Source organism: Pinus tabuliformis, chromosome J (assembly GCF_031772625.1).
Source record: "Pinus tabuliformis cultivar Carrire ecotype Pingquan chromosome J, CPIR1, whole genome shotgun sequence".
NCBI classification, from domain to species: Eukaryota; Viridiplantae; Streptophyta; class Pinopsida; order Pinales; family Pinaceae; genus Pinus; species Pinus tabuliformis.
The window spans coordinates 286,967,920-286,986,190 of NC_142295.1; positions in this window are offsets into that span (position 1 = coordinate 286,967,920).

The window sequence follows — 18,271 nt, forward strand, 5'->3', positions numbered from 1 at the left end:
TTTCAATTATCTTATTATTATAAAATAAAATAAAATAGATGAAAAATTAGAATTAAAAAAAATAAAATTAAAATAGAAAAAACCATTATTATGAATAAATAAGATTTAAAATCAAAGAGATCTAGAACAGTCACTGAAGGAGCGCGCTATCAAGGTGCTCCGTAAGCAAAGGTCATCGGTTCTAGTCTCACCGATACCAAAAAATCTAGCATGGTTTTCACTGGTGCGGCTCAGGCCGGGTACGATCCCCGGGCGACTTTGACGGGTTAGACGTCCCTGAGTCGTGGCCTCTCAGCCACAGGGTAAGAGTGATTTTCAAGTTCACCCACTTATCAACCAAAAAAAAGAATAAAAAAAAAATAACATGGAAAAAAAAATAATAATAAAAATATTATTAAAAGTAATTAAGAAATAACTTAAATATAAAAAATACAATATATCCTCAATAATATAATTAACTATTTAATTTATATAACTAAATTAATTTTTAAAATTTCATTCAATAAAATACACTTCAAACAACAAATAACACATCATAGAAAAATGTAACAACCATGACACCGTCACATTTTTTCACCATGAATTGTGTTGGCTATTAAACTATATTTTTTACTGAAATGCATTTATCAATTATATTTAAAGTATATGATTTTCTTTTATGTTTATAATCACGTGATTTTTTGGGGGGATTTATAGGTTCAATGGTTAAGAATATGTGTTTCCAGGAGGGTAGAGTATGTATGCCTTAGTAAATTTAGCACTTGAACCACTGCGCGGAGGTGGGTCCCTTGTCTTATAAACAAAAAAATCTCATACACCACTTTGATGTCTGATTTAACTGTGACCTTAAAATTGAATAATAATAATAATAATTTGTTGTTTAGTATTTAGAGATCCACACATGTACACAACTGGATTTATCAATTGTGCTTAAAAGCAATTGGGAGATTTCCCGGGGATTTTGTTGCGCTGGATATCTGCCCAACTCTGTCTTATTATTCTTTGAAGGGTTTATTAATAATTTCTGCTGAAAATAGAGTGGCTGATGTGATCAGAGGACACGCGATTAAAGCTTGAAGCTGCATATGGAGCATCGAGAAAAACATTTGGAATTTGTCCAAACTCATGTTGATCTGTATGAGTTCGACTGGTCGAGCCTCCTGTCTATATCATAACCTTAATTTTAAAGGTGAGGCTTCTGAAAACCTTCCGAAGGCTATAATTTGTTTTGTTGGAGTAGCTTGCGTGAGGTTATATGGGTTTTGCATGGAAAGTTATATAATTCCAAGTTTTTATTTGTGTGAGGTTAGTTGTGTTTTGCATGGAAAGCTATATATATCAAAATTTGTATTTGCTTGATGTTAATAGGTAGTTTATAAATTATATTTATGAGGTGTTAATTAGGTTTATATGGTTTTAAATTTAAATTTAAAGTTTATCGTAATATATTTTAATTATTAAAAATTAAAATTTATAAATATAATTAAATATAAGATAAGGAATAATAATATATAATAATAATTTAAGAAGATGGTGTTATTAAAATTTGTGTGGTTTTTATCACTCTGAATTTTTTTATCTAATGTCATTATTATTTTGTTTTTGTCAAGAGTTTTCTAATGATATAAATTTCATCCAAATTTGAGTTATGATCCTTAAATTTCATTATCTTATGCCACATCAACAACCATACATTGAACACATGGCTAATAAGTGGGATCCATGTTCTCATGTGTCAGCCCAATATTATGCCATGTGATTTGATATGTGGTTGACATGTGGTAATACTATGTCACTTGTCACCACTATGTTCTGCCACCTTCACAAACCAAACAGATTAGCAGCTCAGTCACATTTGGATCTTGGTTTTTCATTTATTTTCCATTTCTCACTCTTTCAAATTCTCAAACTATCAGTGTTTCTAGATTCATCCAGATTTCATCAAGGCTATTTGAACAATCTAGTGAAATATTTAGCTATCCAATTCTAGAAATTTCCAAATATGCTCATTAATAAAATCCTAGATTTTTGAACTTCCAAATTTGGGATGTTCACTAATCCATATTACCTCCATAGTGAATATCAGCTAGGGATCCACCTTAGCATCAATGCACTTTTGCTCCACATTAACACCATGCCAACTTAGCAAAATCAAATTTCTGCTCATTTGGATACCTAGACTTTCTACATTTTTGGGTTCATATGGAAATCAAAACTTTTAAATTCATCCGAATCCAAAAAAATATAAATAAAAAGTCAATTTTCCAAAACTTTGAAATTTTGGACTTTTAGATTCCATGTCATCATCACCAAGAAGGTATCACAATTGCCACATTAGCTCCTTCGGGCTACATGTTCCACATCAATATGCCACAACATCCAACCTTTTTCATATTTCCAAGTTACTAGTGACATGTAAGTAGGAACATTAGCTACCAAATCACATGTCGTGACCATTGCTACACTATCAACCATGTCGACATCCAAATCTAGGTTGTTCCAAAAGGTGCATTTTCAAAAAAGTTGGGTTTTTGGATATCTAGATCTAGATTATATTAGAGGATGGGAAAACTCTAAGGGAATGGAAACTAACATATTTTATATCTTTCATTATTCAAATTCTTTCAAACAATGGAAAAAAACTGTAGTAAACAACATAAAGGGTAGACTATTGGATCCTCGATCTTCCACCCTCAAAAAATTTCAGATGTGCAGACTTCAATACTTGACAGAAATCAGTTTATTCTATATGTCGCTAAACTTTCTCACTTGACAAATTTTAGTATCCGGATTTCAACACTTCATAAATCTTGACTACTCGATTTTTGCATTTGATCATGTTTGGATCATCTGAATTTTCTCAATTTTTACCCCCTTGTTGTAGCAGCTATAACCACCCTCCAAAATTTTTCCTTAGCTTCGTATTAGAGCCTCCCTACCAACCATCCTCAGCAGCATGTCTTGCACTGTCAAGCACATCAATATCACCTATTTCATAGAGTCTTGTCAGCCTATGCATGCAAATTTGTTCCACCTCCTTCACATGTTTCTTTCCGGACTTAGTGTCAGTTGCTGGTTGAGCAACTCCCTCTAGGAATTATGCAATTTTGGAGGGGAACCAGCCTTCCCTTTAGAAATTATGCAAACCTAGCTAGACACCCTATTGGGCTCTAGAATTGCACAATTCTTCATGACAGTGTTCCTCTCAAAAATTGCGCAATTCATCCCAAGACAACTGCTCAGCCTAGAAATTGCGCAATTCTAGGCAGCAGTCACCTGTTGCTCCTAGAAATTGTGCAATCCCTCTAGGATAGCCAGCCCAGTAGCTAGAAGAAATTGTGCAAATTAGCTAGGCAACCTGTTGGGCTAAGAAATTGTGCAATTCAATTAGACAGGCTTCCCTGAGAAAATTGTGCAGTATGACCAAGGACAGCTGCTCAACCCAAAAATTGTGCAATATTGGGAGACAATCACCTGTTCCTCCCATAAATTGCACAATCTCTCTAGGACAACCATCTCTACTCAACCCAGAAACTGCGCAGATTTTCATCCCAGGCTCGTAGACCAATGCATGTGCCTTCAAGTTGACCGATTCCCTCCGGGACCAAGCAAAACTGATTTGCATGCATGGACTGCCTTTCCCAAGGTAGCGTGTAAAGGCATCCCTTGATTCAGGTATTTATTTTTAGCAGCTGGAGGTTACATGCAAGGATCATGTCAAAAACCTCCTACCAAGCGTCGCTTTTCCTAGAATTGTGGCATGCGCGTCACAACCTCAATTTTATCAAAACTCATCAACAAAACATTGCAGATCTCATTCCTCACATCAACCTTGCAGCTATGACAACCCACATTGCATCTAGGAGTCGTCGGCATATTCAGCTCAGTTGTTTCGGGGTACACCCGTTTTTTGTGTCTTGTGCGGCGTTTCTACCACTTTTTGTATTTCACTTTGTGTGAATGTTGTCTACTTGATTTCAGTGAGTGCTTGTTGTCTTTTTTATGTATGTTAGCTTGTAAAAGCATCATTTCAGTTTTCATTCGCATCTCACTGTTGCCGCATGCATGACACTATTTTTGCACGGACAGTCCCCGTTGCGGTGACTCGCTTCACACACATGCATGTTTTCCCATTTTCTGAATCATGCACTTGTTGTTCACATGTATGATCATTCACTCTTGTTTGTACTCATCTCATCATGCATTCAGACTTCTCATGTTTTCAGTCACCCGTCGGTCGGTCTGGGTTGCCTCGACCCAAACCGTGCCTTGCCCGGCTAGCACTGCACATTTCTAGAAGCGAAGGCTATGCCTTCCCTCCATAAATTGTGCAATTCTGGCCTAGCACTGACCTCCAAGCTTGCATTGCGCAATTATTGGAGACAGTGTCCTACTGGTCCAAGAAACTGCGCAATGCAGTTTGCTCGTTGCATGTCACTGCTGATTGAAATTGCGCATTGCGCATTTTCAGTCATCAACATGCTAGGATGGAATTTCCCTTGTGTAGTTCCAGTAGTCATTTAGCCTCCTAACATCCTGCACTATAAATTATGCAGTTTTGGTAGTCAATGTCCCAACCTCCCAGTGAAAATTGCGCAATCTTCATGGACAGTCACATAGGTATGTTGCATGTCAGTCCTTCAGTTTTTTTTGGTTTTCAACTGATAGATTGCTTTCTATGAGTGTTGCCATGTCTCCAAGTATCATGGGTGTTTGTCTCCCTCTCACCAGCACAGGTACAATGGCTTACAAGAGAGCAGAGTCGAAGACACCATTCAGAGCACAACACAACTAGGGATGCAGTCGATCAAGTGTCTGAGAAATTTCCTATCTACGAAGACATCAAGTTGTTTATGGAAAATGATATCAAGATATAATGGCAGCAATGTCATAGCAATCAGTGCCATCAGTAGCAGCAAAAGGTAGCACACCTGCATGCGACAAGTGCAAGAGGAAGGTTGTTGACAGCACAAAGGCAAAACAAAGTTGCAAGCTCAAGCAAATCCATGTGTGATGAAATCAACTTTGGAGACTGAGGCTATGAGGTGACACTGTGACAAGAGGATCGCATGAAGGAGAAGAGAGAGAAATGGAGAAGGAGTTGCAGGTGCTCAAGTGGAAACTCAAGGAAGAACGGGAGATGCACAGAGGAGATAATGAGTTGCAGTAGGAACAGGTATAGTAGGGGGTGAAACATGCACATACGGATGAAACTGCACCTGTATAAGTTATAGATCCATCCCAGCAGCTGACATGGAGCAGACAAGGTGAGCAGTGTTGTTGATCGCATTAAAGGGAATTCAGCAGCATGGATGTCATTATGCGCATGAATGTGATCCCACCCATTTGGCACACTCACCGAGGCGAAGACAAGAAGAAAGTCTGACTTGAGCTGAACATGTATTTTGAAAAGTTGATGTGCATGGTCACCAGCACACACTTGGAGATCAACACAGACACAATGCATCAGTATGTTGTTGGTCCAGCTGCACTCAAGACAATGATGCGCATGTTATCAGACTAGTTGGACAGAGGAGCCATATTAGTGTACCCATATGCAACGGAGGTAAGAGTTTTCTTTCAGCGGGATGCCACCATTGAGTGCACGAACACCATCACGGACGACCAAGCTTGGCATCATTTCGCCACCATCGACCATCACAAGGATGTTAAAGAGTTGGTCTCATCACAATAGTCTGAGTGTCAGTGATGTCTTGCATGGCTTGCTCAATCCATTTTGTCTCACATGGGTACATGTGCATATTGTATGTAACGTCTTGTCAAGTGGAAGTTCAAGTGTTGATAGTTGAATGTAACAGTCATAGTGTAGTTGAAGAGTCATGAGGGTAGATCAACGGTCACAAAGGGGAATGTCAATGGCCACCCCACCCTTTTCTACAAATAGAACCTCATAACTCATTGTAAAGGCTTTTGGTCATCCAAGTTTCCAATAGGAGTATCTTAGAGAAGTCATGGACAGTATTGTAACGAGCCTTTGCTTCTCCACTGTGCAAAGCTAGTATATCTCTTTGGAGTAGCAGGCCACAATGACTATAATGTTCCACTGTCATAACTAATGGTTGGTCATGGTTGTATTGTATGAATGGAAATTTCACTTCTTAATATAACAGAGCCAGCATGTTTCATGCATATGTCATCTTGTATTTCAGCTATCTTGTTTACTCTAAATGATATATGTATCTATTTGCTTACGCGTGCATGCGTAGCTATTTTATGTATATGTATGTATGAATCTTACTGAAATGTGTTGTTGGTTTAATCATCACTTTGGATTGCTGTCTTACTTGCCTTCCATGTTGTGATGCAACTTTGCTCACGTGTTCCCTTCTTAACTTCATGCTTTCACAGGTTTCCAAGGGGCACACTCACCTCACCCTCCGTGTGTTAGAACTACTCATGCACCTTCCTTGACTTGCTACATATGTCACATCCTTGCTACCAACAAGGACATCTTACTTGCCTTTGTGCGCAATCGCGGTCAAGGCGATATTACACGACCCATTGCTGGGTCTCCTACACCAAACGACCTGAGGTCTAGTTGGGACTTCTTACCGAGGAGATCCTATGACATGTTGGTGGGTCCAGCATCGTCAAAATTTTGGTGCTAGAAGGAGGACCAGATGACAAGCTGAGTCCTCACATTTAGTTTGAATCCCTACATATCTATCATGACTAACTACAGATTTTCTATTCCGGAGTGTATGTAATATGGAAACGACTTCATTATCTTGGAAAATCTCTCGGATAATTTGTCACATAAAACATACAATGGTGGAGGCTACTTAGCCTTGGTTAGGCACATGGTTGACGTTGTAGGCTCATGTGAAAGACATGGAATCTTTGAAGAATACATGACTTGCGTGTTGTTCGTCTACATGCTTCGAGGGCACCCAATGCACTGGTGTGCCACGCTGCTTAAAAAATCTATTCATTCTCTTTCTCATATGGTTGCAGAGATAGACCGTGCTTTCAATCACTTTAACCGTAAAACACTCAACAAAGAAATTTTGGAATTATGAAAATCACTTGATGAATCTGTTGAACAGTTTCACACACACTTTTGTAATATTGCATACCGATTTCATGAAGATGAAATTGATTGGGAATTTCTCGATGGAAGATTTGAGTATCTTCTTCACTTATCCGTAAAACCACAACTCTTGAAATCACTCGAACCCTGCTCAACACACTTCAGTGATGGAGCTGCACAATCACAAGCAAGAACAATTGCTATCACAAGTAACTGCCTGCCTTCACCTCATCAGAAACTCCACCAGCACAGACTGATGTGGGAGATTATGCACACACATCTGTTGAACTCTCACATCCTCTTGCCCCACCTTCTCTTGATATCTGGGTAGATTTAGCTTGCAAGCCTGTTGGTTTTCACATGGATTCATTCTCTCAACCTCTGTCCCCACGTTCTGTTGATCCTCTGGATTGTACTATCTTGTGCTCTTCCATTCCAGACTCCATACTTGTTGTGAATGAGGATCAAGTTGTCGATGGAGTTGGTGTTATGCAACCAACCTGCGCCATCATTCATGATGACTGTGTGTGGGAATCTAAAGAAGAACCCATGGTGAAGGGTGACTCCCTTCCAGCCGCGCCTCATTTGCTCTATCATGACATCCCTTGTGATTCTGCCACTGTTGATTTCCCCTATGAAAACTCATTTCCAGATGTTTCTAGTTCTGATCGTTCACAGGACACGTCGGATATCAGTCTATCATTACATTGCAGAGAGAACACATCTTCCTCTGAAAATCCATCCAATCTATCATCTATCATTTCTGAAAACACAAAGGGTGAACATCCTTGCTTCTTATCTACCCCTCTGCCCAATTCATCAAATCATGAGGATACTGACAAACATCCTAAATTTTATGATCTTCGTTGTCATGATCTCTCTACTTCTCCATTTGATCATGATGTTGATTCAATCGTTGTTAATATGTCTAAAACACTAGTCTACGATGATATATTTGTTGACGAAGTCGAAACCCCGCAGATTGTTGAGGCACTTCATCCTAAGCTGATGGTTATGTCAAGTATTCGTTGTCCCAAGGTTGGTTTCACTTCTGATCAGGAAATTTTTGAAACACACAAGGCTCCTCATCACTCTCTACTTTGCATTCAAGATCAATCCAACACTCATATTTCACTTCCTCCACTCGAACTAGACAATCCCATCGCTCATGCATTGGAGGAATCTTACACGGCAAGCACACTTACACAACGTAAGTGGTCTACCTTTCTCAGATTTGGTTTCATGTCACAGTCAAGAGAATGCATACACTCAACATCTTCACATAGTGTAGCACAACACCATGGCAAGTCCACAGAGTGCATGTCATGCGCTTTCACTCAATTTTGTTATGTGGATGCTTGTAAGCTCGGAGTGTGTCCATGTTCATCGTTATATCTTTCATGCTTGCTAGTTTGTGCAACTGTGATGTTCGCAAACCATGCCTTCACCAACATGGGTCAACCAATGTGCTAGTGGCTGCATTAGAAGTATCACTTCACATGAGACCATCCATGCACTATTAGCTTAGGAGTAAGAGTAGTGTTTGCTTGCATGCATGTTTGATGCTTTCTTTGTGTATTTTATTGCTTGCTTGTTTGTTTGCTTACTCAGTTTGCATACACATTTTCTTCTGATTCTTGCTTTTCTTTTTGGTTTGTTTGCTTGTTTTTTTCCGTAGGTTATTTTCACATGGACCGTGTGTGACTCTTTAAACAAGTGTGGGTAAAGTACAAGAGGACTTGTACAACTATCAGTACTTGGTTATCTATCATCTTGTCTCTTATGTAATAATTTGTTGTCTTCATTCCATAATATATCAATGGAAAATACGTACTCTTCGATTCAGTGAAGCTTGGTGAAAACACAATGCTTACATGTGAACTAGTATCACCTACTCTAGTCAGTTGCTTTTGGGTTAATCCTTGTCATCTCAGTCAAGTAGAGTAAGGTGAGGGGGGAAATGTTAACAAGCACATCAAAGGTATATAAAAACTACTCTAAAGGAACAGTCTCTTCTACTCTCAATAAGTTGGGATCCCTCTTCCGCCTCTGAAATGAATAAGTGCTATGCACAATTATGAAAATGAAAAATGGAAAAAATAAAAAGTGAAAAATGAAAATGATAAGGCGAAAGAAGAGAAAGGCTTCATGTGTAGAGAGTTGTTGCAAGTAACTCTATCGGGGTTTTGACCAGGCTCGCTGGCAGCGGAGCGATGCTTGTGTTCCTGCATGACTCCGTTGGGGTACTGTCTAGGCCTACTAGCAGTGAAGCAACACCAGAGATGAAAACTTAAACTTTGAAGACCATAAGGCTTGTGCATCAATATACCCCTCATCCCCAATCAAAACAACTATGTTGGCTTGGCTTGGAATGTGTGTCAACCGACCAAGGGCTTGGAAAATTCCATATCTTACAATCAAGCAAGTGTGGAAACCAAGACGAACAAAGAACCGAGCAATACTTCTAGAGGTGTTAGACTTGCTTTTCACGAACAAGGTCCATTTAGAGAATTGGAGTTCTACCTGTGTGTTGCCAAGTGTTGTAGCGGCTACAACCACCCTACAAAATTTTTCCTTAGCTTTGTTTAGGAGCCTCCCTACTGACCATCCTCAGTAGCATGTCTTGCACTGTCAAGCACATCAACTTCATCTATTTCATAGAGTCTTGTCAGCCTATGCATGCAACATTTTTCCACCTCCTCCACAAGTTGCTTTCTGGACATAGTGTTAGTTGTTGGTTGAAAATATCCCTCTGAGAATTCCGCAAAACTGGAGCGGAACCAACCTTCCCTCCAAAAATTGTGCAAACCCAACTAGACACCCAGCTAGGTTCCAGAATTGCACAATTCTTCATGACAATCTTCCTCTCAAAAATTGCTCAATTCATCCTAGGACAGCTGCTCAGCCCAGAAATTGTGCAATTCTGGGTAGCAGTCACCTGCTGCTTCCAGAAATTGCACAATCCCTCTGGGACAGGTAGCAAAAATTGCGCAAATTAGCAAGGAAGCTTGTTGGGCTCATAAATTGTGCAATGCATTCAGACAGGCTTCCTTGAGAAAATTGCACAGTCTAACCCAGGACAACTGCTCAACCCAAAAATTGTGCAATCCTGGGAGACAGTCACCTATTCCTCCCAGAAATTGTGCAATCCCTCTGGGACAACCATCTCTGCTCAACCTAGAAACTGCGCATATTTTCATCCCAGGCTCGTAGACTGATGCATGTGCCTTCAAGTTGATCGATTCCCTCTGGGACTGATCAAAACTGATTTGCATGCATGGACTAATTTTCCCAAGGCAACATGCAAAGGCATCCCTTGATTCAGGGATCTATTTTTAGGAGTTAGAGGTTACATGCAAGGATCATTTCAGAAGCCTCCTACCAAGTGTCGCTTTTCCTAGATTTGTGGCATGCGCATCACAACCTCGATTTTATCAAAACTCATCAATCGAACACTACAAACATCATTCCTAACATCGACTTTATAGCTCTGACATCCCATATTGCATCTAGGAGTCATCGGCACATTCATCTCAGTTGTTTCGGGGTAAGCCTGATTTTCATGTCTGACGCAACGTTTATGTCTCTTTTTGTCTTTCACTTTGTGTGAGTGTTGTTTGCTTGATTTTAGTGAGTGCTTGCTGTCATTTTGATGTATGTTATCTTGTAGAAGCATCGTTTCATTTTTCGTTCGCATCTCACTATTGTCACATACATGACATTGTTTTTGCATGGATGGTCCCTGTTGCGGCGACTCGCTTCACACAAATGCATGCTTTCCCATTTTTTGAATCCTGCACTTGTTGTTTTCATGTATGATCATTCACTGTTTTTTGCACTCATCTCATCAGGTATTCATACTTCTCATGTTTTCAGTCGCCCGTCGGCCGGTCTAGGCTGCCTTGGCCTAGGCAGTGCCTTGCTCGGCTAGCATATGCATTTTCGGAAGAAAAGACTTTGCCTTCCCTCCATAAATTATGCAAGTCTAGCCTAGCACTAACCTCCAAGCTTGCATTGCGTAATTCTTAGAGGTAGTGTCCTGCTGGCCCTAGAAACTGCACAATGCAGTTTGCTGGTTGCATGTCACTGCTGATTGAAATTTCACATTACGTAGTTTTAGTCCTCAGTAGGCCATGTTTCACTATTCATTGCACAGTTATAGCAATCAACTAGCCTCCTCACATCCCAGACTATTCCTTTCATAGTTTTGGCAGTCAGTCTCCCAGCCTCCTGGTGAAAATTGCACAATCTTCACAGACAGTCACACAGGTATGTTGCATGTCATTCCTTCAGTTGTTTTGGTTTTCAAATGACAAATTTCTTACCATGAGTGTTTTTATGTCTCCAGGTATCACGAGTGTTCGTCTGCCTCTTAGAATCACAGGTACAATGGCTTACAAGAGAGCAGAGTCGAAGACACCATTCAGAGCACAATAGGGGATGTAGTCGATCAAGTGTCTGAGAACTTGCCTATCTATGAAGACATCAAGTTGTTCATGGACAAGGATATGAAGATGTAATGGTAGTAGCATCACAGCAAGCAATACCATAAGTAGCAGTAGAAGGTAGCACACCTGCATGCGACAAGTGCAAGAGGAAGGTTGTTGATAGCATAGAGGTGGAACAAAGTTGCAAGCTCAAGCATATCCACATGTGATGAAAGCAACTTTGGAGACTGAGACTATGAGGCGATGGTGCAATAAGAGGATCGCACGAAGGAAAAGAGAGATAAATGGAGAAGGAGTTGCAGGTGCTCAAGCGGAAACTCAAGGAAGAAAAGGATTTACACAAACGAGAGAATGAGTTGCAACAGGAACAAGTACAGTAGGGGGTGCAACATGAACAGACAGATGAAATTGTGCTTGTACAAGTTACAGATCCATCCTAGTAGCTGGCACAAAGCATACAAGGTGAGTAATGTTGTTGATCACATGCAAGGAAATTCAACAACATTGATGTCATTATGTGCATGCATGTGATCCCACCCATGTGGCACACTCACCGAGGCAAAGACAAGAAGCAAGTCCGATTGGAGCTGAACATGTATTTTGACAAGTTGATGTGCATGGTCACCAACACACACTTGGAGGTCTTCGTTGTCCTAAGGTTGGTTTCACTTCCGATTAGGAAATTGTTGAAACATGCAAGGCTCCTCATCATTCTCTGCTTTGCATTCAAGATCAATCCAACACTCAGATTTCACTTCCTCCACTCGAACTACATGATACCATCACTCATGTGTTGGAGGAATCTTACACGGCAAGCACACTTGCACAACATAAGTGGTCTACCTTTCTCACGTTTGGTTTCATGTCACAGTCAAGAGAATGCATACACTCAACATCTTCACGCAGTGTAGCACAGCACCATGGCAAGTTGACAGAGTGCATTTCATGCGCTTTCACTCAATTTTGTTATGTGGATGCTTGTAAGCTCAGAGTGTGTCCATGTTCATCATTATATCTTTCATGCTTTCTGGTTTGCGCAACTGTGATGTTCGCAAACCATGCCTTCACCAACATGGGTTGACCAATGCACTGGTGGCTTCATTGGAAGTATCACTTCACATGAGACCACCCATCCACTGTAAGCTTCGGAGTAGTAGTGTTTGCTTTTGAGTTGTTTGCTTGCATGCATGTTTGTTGCTTTCTTTGTATGTTTGCTTGCTTGCTTGTTTGTTTTCTTACTCACTTTGCATACACATTTTCTTCTGATTCTTGCTTTGCTTTTTGGTTTGTTTGCTTGTTTTTTTCCGTAGGTTATTTTCGCATGGACTGTATGCGACTCTTGAAACAAACCTGGGTAAAGTACAAGAGGACTTATACAGCTATCAATACTTGGTTATCTGTCATCTTTCCTCTTATGTAAGAAATTGTTGTCTTCATTCCATAATACATCAATGGAAAATACGTACTCTTTGATTCAGTGAAGCATGGTGAAAACACAATGCTTACGTGCAAACTAGTATCACACCTACTCTAGTCAGTTGTTTTTCGATTAATCCTTGTCATCTCAGTCAAGTAGAGAAAGGTGAGGGAAAACCTTAACAAGAACATCAGAGGTATATATAAACTACTTCTCTAGAAGAACAACCTCTTCTACTCTCAATAAGTTGGGATCCCTCTTCTGCCTCTGAAATGAATAAGTGCTATGCAGAGTTATGAAAATGAAAAATGAAAAAAATGAAAAGTGAAAATTTTCAAAAATGAAAATGATAAGGCGAAAGAAGAGAAAGGCTTCATGCATAGAGAGGTGATACAAGTAACTCTATCAGGGTACTAACCAGGCTCGCTGGAAGCGGAGTGATGCTTGTGTTCCTGCGTGACTCCACTGGGGTACCGTTTAGGCCTACTAGCAGTGAAGCAGCACCAAAGATGAAAATTTAAACTTTGACAACCATAAGGCTTGTGCATCAATATACCCCTCATCCCCAATCAAAACAACTATGTTGGCTTGGCTTGGAATGTATGTCAATCAACCAAGGGCTTGGCAGATGCTACATCTTACAATCAAGCAAGTGTGGAAACCAAGACGAATAGAGAACTGAGAAATACTTCCAAAGGTGTTAGACTTGCTTTTCACAAACAAGGTCCATTTAGAGAATTGGAGTTCTACTCGTGTGTCACCAAGTGTTGTAGCGGCTACAACCACCCTACAAAATTTTTCCTTAGCTTCGTTTTGGAGCCTCCCTACCAACCATCCTCATAAACATGTCGTGCACTGTCAAGCACATCAACTTCAGCTATTTCATAGAGTCTTGTCAGTGTGTGCATGCAAGTTTGTTCCACCTCCTTCACAGGCTGCTTACCGGACATAGTGTGAGTTGTTGGTTGAGCAGCTGCCTCTGGGAATTTTGAAAATCTGGAGGGGAACTAGCCTTCCCTCCAGAAATTGTGCAAACCCAGCTAGACACCTAGCTAGGCTCCAGAATTATGGAATTCTTCATGACATTCTTCCTCTCAAAAATTGCACAATTCATCCTAGGGCAGTTTCTCAACCCATAAATTGCGCAATTCAGGGCAGCAGTCACCTTCTGCTTCCAGAAATTGCACAATCCCTCTAGGACAGCCAACCCAGCAGCTAGCAAAAATTGTGCAAATCAGCAAGGAAGTCTACTGGGCTCAGAAATTGCGCAATGCAGTTAGATAGGCTTCCTTGAGAAAATTGCACAATCTGACCCAGGACAGCTGCTCAACCCAGAAATTGTGCAATCCTAGGAGACAATCACCTATTCCTCCCAGAAATTGTGCAATCCCTCTAGGACAACCATCTCTACTTAGCCTAGAAACTGTGCATATTTTTATCCCAGGCTCGTAGACCAATGCATGTGGCTCCAGGTTGACTGGTTCCCTCCGGGACCGAGCAAAACTAATTTTCATGCATGGACTGATTTTCCCTATGCAGCATGCAAATGCATCCCTTGATTCAGGGATCTATTTGTAGCAGTTGGAGGTTACATGCAAGGATCATTTCAAAAACCTCCTACCAAGTGTCGCTTTTCCTAGATTTGTGGCATGCTCGTCACAACCTTGATTTTATCAAAACTCATCAACCGGACGATGTTGATCTCATTCCTAACATCGACCTTATAGCTATGACAACCCACATTGCATCTAGGAGTCGTCAGCATATTCATCTCAGTTGTTTCGGGGTAAGCCCACTTTTCATGTCTTGCGCGACGTTTATGTCGCTTTTTGTGTTTCGCTTTGTGTGAGTGTTGTCTGCTTGATTTTAGTGAGCACTTGTTGTCATTTTGATGTATGTTATCTTTTAGAAGCATCGTTTCAGTTTTCGTTCACATTTCACTGATGTCGCATGCATGACATTGTTTTTGCATGGATGGTCGCTGTTGCGGCGACTCACTTCACACACATGCATGCTTTCCTATTTTTTGAATCCTGCACTTGTTGTTTTCATGTATGATCATTCACTCTTTTTTGCACTCATCTCATCATGCATTCAAACTTCTCATGTTTTCAGTCGCCCATCGACCGGTCTAGGCTGCCTTGGCCTAGACCGTGCCTTGCCCGGCTAGCACTACACATTTCCAGAAGTGAAGGCTATGTGTTCCCTCTAGAAATTACGCAAGTCTAGCCCAGCACTAACCTCCAGGCTTGCATTGTGCAATTCTTGGAGGTAGTGTCCTGCTGGCCTCAAAAACTGCGCAATGCAGTTTGTTGGTTGCATGTCACTGCTAACTGAACTTGCGAATTGCGCAGTTTCAGTCCTCAGCAAACCATGTTGGGCTATACATTGCACAGTTCTAGCAATCAGTCAGCCTCCTCACATCCCAGGTTGTGCCTTGCATAGTTTTGGTAGTCAATCTCCCTACCTCCCGATGAAAATTGCGCAATCTTCACAGACAATAACACAGGTATGTTGCATGTCATTCCTTCAGTTTGTTTTGGTTTTCAAATGACAAATTTCTTGCCATGAGTGTTGTTATGTCTCCAAGTATCACAAGTGTTCGTTTGCCTCTTAGAAGCACAGGTACAATGGCTTACAAGAGAGCAGAGTCGACAACACTTTTCAAAGCACAATAGGGGATGCAGTCGATCAAGTGTCTGAGAACTTGAATACCTATGAAGACATCAAGTTGTTTATGGACAAGGCTATCAAGATGTAATGGAAGTAGCATCACAGCAAGCAGCACCATTAGCAGTAGTAGAAGGTAGCACACCTGCATGCGACAAGTGCAAGAGGAAGGTTTTTGACAGCATAGAGGTGGAACAAAGTTGCAAGCTCAAGCATATCCACTTGTGATGAAAGAAACTTTGGAGACTGAGGCTATGAGGCAAAAGCGCAACAAGAGGATCACATTAAGGCAAAGAGAGAGAAATGGAGAAGGAGTTGTAGGTGCTCAAGCGGAAACTCAAGGAAGAAAAGGAGCTATACAAACGAGAGAATGAGTTGCAACAGGAACAAGTACAGCAAGGGCACAACATGAACAGACAGATGAAAATGTCCCTGTACAAGTTATAGATCCATCCTAGCAACTGGCACAGAGCATACAAGGTGAGCAATTTTGTTGATCGCATGCAAGGGAATTCAGCAGCATTGATGTCATTATGTGCACACATGCAATCCCACCCATTTGGCACACTTGCCGAGGCGAAGACAAGAAGCAAGTCCAACTGGAGTTGAACATGTATTTTGACAAGTTGATGTGCATGGTCACCAGCACACATTTGGAGATCAGCACAAACACTATGCATCAGTATGTTGTTGGTCCAACTGCAATCAAGACAATGATGCGCGTGTTATCAGACGAGTTGGATAGAGCATCCATATCAGTGTACCCAGATGCAACAGAGGCAAGAGTTCACTTTCAGCAGGATGTCACCATTGAGTGCATGGACACCATCACGGATGAGAAAGATTGGCATCATTTCACCACCATCGACCATCACAAGGATGTCAAAGAGTTGGTCTCATCACAACGGTCCAAGCATCAGTGATGTCTTGCATGGCTTGATCAATCCATTTTAACTCACATGGGTACATGTGCAGATTGAATGGAACGTCTCATCAAGTGGAAGTTCAAGTGTCGATAGTTGAATGTAACCGTCATAGAGTAGTTGAAGAGTCATGAGGGTAGATGAATGGTCACAAAGGGGAATGTCAAGGGCCACCCCACCCTTTGCTATAAATAGAACCTCATAACTCATTGTAAAGGCTTCTGGTCATCCAAGCTTCCAATAGGAGTATCTTAGAGAAATCTTGGACAGTATTATAATGAGCCTTAGCTTCTCCACTGTGCAGAGCTAGTATATCTCATTGGAGGAGTAGGTGGCAGTGATTGTAACATTCCACTATCGGAACTAGTGGTTGGTCATGGTTGTATTGTATGACTGGAACTTTCACTTCTTAATATAACAGAGCCAGCACGTTTCATGCATATGTTGTATTGTATTTCAGCTATCTTGTTTACTTTAAATGATATATGTATATGTTTTTTTATGCATGCATGTGTAGCTATTTTCTATATATGTATGTATGAATCTTACTGAAATGTGTTGTTGGTTTAACCATCACTTTGGATTGCTAGCTTACTTGCCTTCCATGTTGTGATGCGTCTTTTCTCGTGTGTTCCCTTCTTAACTCCGTGCTTTCATAGGTTTCCAAGGGGCGCACTCACCTCACCCACAGTGTGTTAGAACCGCTCATGCACCTTCCTTGACTTGCTGCATATGTCACACCCTTGCTACCAACATGGACATCTTACTTACCTCTGTGTGCAATCGCGGTCAAGGCGATACTACACGACCCACTGCTGGGACTCCTACACTAAACGGTTTTAGGTCTAGTTGGGGCTTCTTACCGGGGAGATCTCTTGACATGTTGGCGCGTCTAGTACCATCAACACCCCTTTAGCCCCTTTTAACTAGGAATATAGTCAGATCCTCACAAGTTCGTATGAATAGGTACTAAGGACAAATTTTAGTCCCCAAATTTCCACTAAGCATTTAGGCTTATTTCAAAGGACTAAAACTAATCCCAATAAGGAAAATAATTTCCTATATTACTATTGAAGATTTAGAAATTTTTAATAGCCTCTAAAGGAATCCAAAACACTACTCATAACCAAACCACTTCTCAAATAGTATTTATCAAATCATAGGGAAGGAAGATAGAAATCATTGACGATTACCATGGACGAAAATGTTTGATTCATACATAAATTATCATACTAAAAAGACAATAAACATATAATGTTATATTAGTATCTTGATCTTATCTCTTCAATTCTAAAAAGAATAAAAATAAGAAAATAAATAGTTATATACTAAGCATTATTTCTATCCACATTTAAAAAAATTCACAAGTTTAATAATTCAGCTTATAACCAAACAATTTTTCCATTTATTTATCCATGGCATACTCATAATTTGTATCGAGGATTACATAACAAATTAATGGATATAGAAATAGAAACTTAACTAAATACGAAAAGGATTATTAGAAAAACCCAGTAGACTGAGCTCCCTTCTCCTATTAGTAATTCAACAATATAGAAGGCTCATAGAGTTTTATACTTTCCAAATTCACAACTAAGTAAATGTACATGTATGGGGGTATATTGAATTTGTAGGCATTATCTTCCACCTTTTCCAATATTTTGAAAGGACCATATTGTAGAGCCTCGATTTTCTTAGTAGGACCCTATATCCTCTCCTTGTTCAATTATAACCATATTTTGTCTCCCACTTTAAATGACCT